The sequence below is a fragment of the Lactuca sativa genome, chromosome 9, assembly GCF_002870075.4.
Source record: "Lactuca sativa cultivar Salinas chromosome 9, Lsat_Salinas_v11, whole genome shotgun sequence".
Classification (NCBI taxonomy): domain Eukaryota; kingdom Viridiplantae; phylum Streptophyta; class Magnoliopsida; order Asterales; family Asteraceae; genus Lactuca; species Lactuca sativa.
The window spans coordinates 190,550,519-190,557,248 of NC_056631.2; positions in this window are offsets into that span (position 1 = coordinate 190,550,519).

Here is a 6,730-nt window from a genome sequence, read left to right on the forward strand (position 1 = left end):
GAAATAATATTTCTCGCCATTTCAGACGAGTACACACATTTATTCAAATCTAACTTTAACCCACTATTTAGCAACAAGGTATAAACTCCAATCTTGGAAACAAGTGAAGCCTTCCTATTTCCCATAATCAGGTTTATCTTCCCGTGCTCCACATCCTCACTTCTTCTTAGGCCCTGCAAATCAGAACATATGTGAATACCACATCCTGTAGCAAGCACCCAAGGGTTAGAATATGGTGACTTATTAGACAATATTATGTAAATACCTGCGTGGGTGGGTTTCACTTTCCCATCCTTTAGATCCTGCAAGTACTTAGGGCAGTTTCACTTCCAGTGCCCCTTGTCTTGGCAATAGTAGCAATCAACATCCTTAGGAATGGCAGCAGGAGTGACAGAACCGCTTTTGGTCCTTGATGAGGAGCCTTCAAGAGACTTTCCCTTAGTACCCTTTGAAGAGGTCTTCCTCTTTTTCCATTTGCCTTGCCCGATAGCCAAAATAGAGGTAAATGTTGGAGTAGGAGTAATAGAGGTAACAACCGACTTACCCTTAAGACCGGTTTCAGCGGTCTTCAAGAGTCCTTGAAGTTTGCTAAGAGTAACTTCCTCCTTGTTCATATGATATGTCATATGAAATTGGTCATAACAAGAAGGTAAGGAGTGCAAAATGATGTCAATTGCCAACTCCTCAGGGAAGTTCACATTTAGCTTGAGCAAACGGTCCACATACCTTTACATCTTTTGCATGTGACCCGTGATGGATTCACCATCCTTCATGCGGGTTGTTATCATGGAGGATATTATTTCATACCGCTCCTGACGAGCACTCTGATGGTACCTTTCCATCAGGTCTTGGTGCATCTAAAAAGGGTAAAAGTCCTTATAGGACTTTTGGAGCTCGGCTGTCATCTTGACCATCATGATGCATGCCACCTTAGTAGCATCTCTTTCATGCGTCCTGAATTCAACAATCTCCTCAGGAGTAGCAGTGGACTCATCAAGCTCCTTTAACTCCTTATCGAGGACGTATTCCTTGTCCTTATAACGAGTAACCATCCTGATGTTCCTAATCCAGTCCATGAAGTTGGAACCATCAAAGATGACTCTCCCAAAAAGATTCATGAGAGAGAAAGAGCCAGTTGGGTTAGAGCCCGAAGCATTGTTGTTGGAAGACATCTAAAAAGAAGAAAGCAAGTTTAGATTAGATGTATATAGTCCTTAATAAGACACCCAAATGTAATATTAAGGCTAGGATCCGATCACAATATATTATACTTAGAAGAGGGATGCCATAATCTAAATAAGAACATATTTGAAAGGTAGGTGAATGACAATTCACCAATTCCCACCATGAAAAACGAAATGAATTATTAGGTTTTAATTGGATTTGAAATTCCTAGATTCTTTTGAGATTCATTGAACTTTTCAATGGCATGTTTCAATCTCGATTGTGCCCTTCAAGTTTTGTGACTGGGATGCCGAGGATCACAAAACAAGGTGTGAATAACCATACTAATTCACTTGGTACCCTTAATATTATCACCTAATCAATGTGTCGGTTAACCACACACACTCCATTGATCTATGAAAAACATTAAGTCACCCTTCGTGATCCTTACTAGTCCAAGTTAGTTTGTCGGTTAACCACACACGCTCCACCAACGACTTGGTAAGGTAGAAAGTGTGAATTCCATGGGCTAGCACCATGTTCACATTTTTCCTAAAGTAACTAAGATTGGGAATTAAAATATTTAGTTACTTTATAATAATCACTATACTTTTAATGAGAATTTAAAGTCATTGTCCTACCCGTTCGGCTAACGACCCTCCACCAATCAAGGAAGCGGTGGGTGAGAGTGGACACCCATTAAGCTGTCATTTTATAGGCAACAACCTTATACCCCTCCCCCCTTATAGACCGGCTTCGTGAATGAGGCCTACTAACGGTAAAACGACTTATTCTTATATATATATATATATATATATATATATATATATATATATATATATATATATATATATATATATATAATTAACCATTAATGTTATAAATAGTATAAGTGTTGAATTTTAACTATTAAAACTCCAAGGGTTGGAATTAAAGTTTATTAAAGTTTGTGAAACTTTACAAATTCCAAAACTTGAGGGCAAGTTTTGTAACTATTCAAAACTTTTCATTTCATAACTTATGAATTAAAGGTTCATAAAAATGAAGACTCTTCATTTTGTATGTAACTTATGTGTTTTAAATGTGTGTTTAAAAGAAGTGACCTTTGGATATCCATAACTTGAGGACAAATTATGGACTCATTAAAACACATAAATGATCAAGAATGAATCCTAAACAATTCAGCAAATAATTCCTATCATCTTCTAAATTCATAAGAACATGAACATGATCATCAAAGTTTCAAGAATTATATGAACACATACATAGCATGAGATTTTGATATACGCTATTGTAAATGGATTAGAACAACCATTACACCAACTAAAACAAGTTTTAAAACACCAAAACAGTTTAGGGTAATGTTTCTAGTCCATTTCCAGCAGCAACAATCGAAAAACTGCACTCTCCATGACCAACTCGTCGAGTACATGAACTGACTAGGCGAGTTGGATGAAAAAACGCTTGGAATCGTCAAGTCCTCCCATGGACTCAGCTAGTCCCCTGTTCAGACAACTAGCAATTTCGATTTTAAGCATAATTTTGCATCAAGTATCAACAAACAAACCTGACTCTGATACAACTGTTGGGTATTGAGCATTCTAACACTTTCTAAGTGTACATGAAACCCTAATAAACCTTGGATCTATGTTTGTCTAAAATACATGAAAAATTTGTTTTCCAAGGTTTATAACTTATCTAGCATGGCATGGGGAACTTTTAAACATAAAAGAACTAGAGGAATTACATACCTTTTGATGAGTGTTGATTCCTTGGAGTTTGAGAGCCAAGCACCAATAATGTAAATGCCTCAAGTGGAAATCACAAATCACCACAAACTTGGAAAACCTTATGAAAGTGTATACTTTGCACTAGAAATCGGCCACCACTTCTCACACACACTAGGGTGTCAATTCATGCAACATAGGCTTGTTTATATAGTGTAGATGATTAGGGTAAACCCTAATAACCCATGTCTTTTCCTCTTCCAAGGATCCATGGGCTAAAATCTCCATGGATCATCCATGGACTTCCATATAAGCTAAGCCCATTCCCAAATGAGTGTTAGCCCACACCATATAAATATAATAGCCCATGATTTAATTAGTCTTCCTTTTAATCACTAAATCAATTCATAATTAATTTAAGATTAAAACTTAATTAAATAACATGACTTTATATTAATATATTATAACTTATAATATATTAATAAAACATAAGTATACAATTCTCATAATATTATCCATAAATCGTTTGGGTGAAGTGCAACCCAAATGGACAATGCCGGGTCGGGTCAAGTATATACCAAATAAGTTATGGACTTAGACACCTTATCCAACAATATCTAGGTTTGAAGACTTATATGATATTATTGTCTCACGATCACTCGTGATAAATTCCATGAAGTGATTCAAGTGAGCACGGATTGATCCAATACTCAAATCTTATTTAGAAGTACTCATGACTGGTGTAGCAAACCTGTTGCTATGCCTAACTCCTTAGACAAATCTACAAGCCAACTCATGACAGTCTTCTTTCATACCTACTTCCAAAGTATGATCGACTATGGATAGTTTGAATAAATCTTACTATTCTAGAATTCAAAACATGCAAAGTGAAACACAAGAATAATACTAAACATATATGGCCCCAAAACTAGTGAGTGTAAATAAAACACCTTTTATTTAATCACCATATTGATTACTCATTATTCATTGTATAATGTTTCGATTGATCAACTGAATACTTGAATTAAAACAATAGTTATCCCATACTCCAAGCATGCACACTATGTTTACCTATGGTCGTTACTTTGTGAAATAAATCAATTTGATTTCCAATTAAACTTATTTCACAATTCCAAATCTTTAAGTGTAAGAATATTAAATTCTTGCCACTATTAGAATGTGTTAGTTCTAAACTATTATGCAAAGATTCCTTTTGTACATTCCTTTGGAGATTGTTAAAAGACAATTCCATGGAGATAAAGTCTCAATTTCAAAGTACATTACTTTGAACATCGTTCTTTGCATATAAGTTTCTAACTTACTCATATATTCTTGATATCCAACTCCCATTATGGAAACTTTTCCATAATTGCCATATGACAACTCATTGTTAATAGAATCATGTCTATTCATAATAATGTCAATATGGTCCAACCATTACTATACTTCCAACTCCCATTATGGAAACTTTTCCATAATTTCCATATGACAACTCATTGTTAATAGAATCATGTCTATTCATAATAATGTCAATATGGTCCATCCATTACTATACTTCCAACTATCCATAAGCAACCAATCTTTGGCGAACCTTAGATTGTCCTTGACAGTTGTTTAACCACTTTTGTCATATTTAGTTCTAGTCCTTTTTCCCTCTTAATGCCTTAGGCATTTGGAAAATTAGAAGACATGAATATTATTACATATGCAATCGACCCTATATCTGAAGCATATAGGACACGATTCATAATGTCTTACATAAAGACATGATACTTGATAAGTCTTTTGCTATAATATTTCTATTTGCCATGTTCTCACAATTCGAACTATGAAGAGGGATGCCGTAATCATAATCGAATTTTGAGAATGAAATTAACGTTTCCATATAGAATTACCTTATGTCGAATCTTTTCAACATAATATTCTTATATGTCTCTGACTAAATTTTATTAAAAAATATCAATCAAAGCTTTTAGAATTGAAAATTGAAGTATAAGTTCCTCTCCCTTAATTATAGCAAAACAACTTTTCAACCCTGCAACTTTGCGAATTGAAACTTTGTTTTCTATAATTAACATTGCTAACTTGCAACACTTACCATAATAATTATGCTCCCACTATCATAATAATTATTATCTTACTAGCATAACACTTATCCTCCCACTAGCTTTGACATGTATCCAAAATTAGCTAGACATCTAGAAATCAATACTTATTGACTTTCTTACCAAAGTTCAGATTTCTGATACTAGATGCTTCGATAAGCCTTTATCTAAGCTTCTCAAGGTCACACACCTTTCCTTAGATAGCTCACATATGTGTCTAAACTATTTCAGAACTTACAACAATAAGTTCCGAATGTTTAGACCTTTTGCCATTTCTCACAATTCGAACTATGAAGAGGGATGTCGTAATCATAATTGAATTTGAGAATGCTGTTGGAAATATTTTTATGTGATTGTCACTTGAAATGAGTTGAGTATTGATTTACATTTTCTAACAAACATTATCATATGTTGGAGTACTTGAAGCTTACTTAGAGCACTTGTTGTTGACATGGAGCACTTGCTGAAAACTAGTTGGATCATCATGATCTCGGATGGCACATCTAGATCATATGTGGAGCATCAAGATATTGGTGGATCATCTAGAATATTGATGGCTCATCAGAAACATTGTTGGCTCATCCACAACTCTATGGCTCAACAAGAGTTGATGGCTCAACATGAATACTTGGTGGCTCAACTCAAGTCAATGGATCAACATGATCACATTGATGGCTCAACAAGACTACTCATGGCACATCATGTACAATGAAGGCACGTCCAAATGCTCAAAGGAACATGAATTTAGTCCATGGTCCATCATGAACATGTGGTTGTACATCTTCAAGTTCAAGACACAGTCCAACACTCAAGAAACAACTCAACATGATCAACAATACTTCTGGAAGTTGATGACATCTTAGAAGAAAATTGAGCAACATGATTCTCATCACATTTTTAATGTTGATCAAGAAGGTTCAAGAATTATGCAGACTCATAACTTGGATGGAACCCTAATGGAATTGGAGTATTCTATCCATTCTCTGTTAAGTAGGGCAAAGGTGTCAGCTGATGACTAAGTCATGATGACGTGTCAACACCTGATTGGTTAAGCCATGTCATGGGCTTTACCAAAGCCTATAAATAGGCCCATTGGGATCCATTATATAGTTGCTCTTTTTTTATCATTCCTGCTCATTCTGCACAATTGCTGCTTAGACTACTCTTCAGAGAGCCATTTGAGAGTTTTAGTGTGTTTTACATTCAAAAACTTGTAATTGAATCTTCATGAATATGAGACACATTTGAATCATTGATCTTAAGTCAAAAAACATTTTTCTATTAATTTGATTGATTCACAACTCTTTATTTTCCGCACTACTTGCCACCTGACGATTCTGAAACTCTGTTTCAGTATTTTCAACACTTGGACTATTCTAGTCTAGGTTTACTAAATTTCTTCTCATTTCTTCAAATGCAAATATCACAATTGCTAAATCTTTAAAGTCTATTTAGTGAAAGCATTTCCTCACAATAATTTTCATGAATTGGAGAGAAACCTTATGACAGTTAGATTTTATTGTGTATGTATTCCTATCCATGTGAAACTGTCATAACCATAATCATAAGACAAGGTTAGTGACAATTCCAAAATCATATGGAATGAACCTATTCAATCTTAATTTCTTGCCATCTGGAAGCACAAGGACCTACCATTGCTTCCAGTTTGTTATGCAAACAATTGAGGACTCATAGAACTCTTATGCATAGTCAACTTTATCTAGAATGGGCACA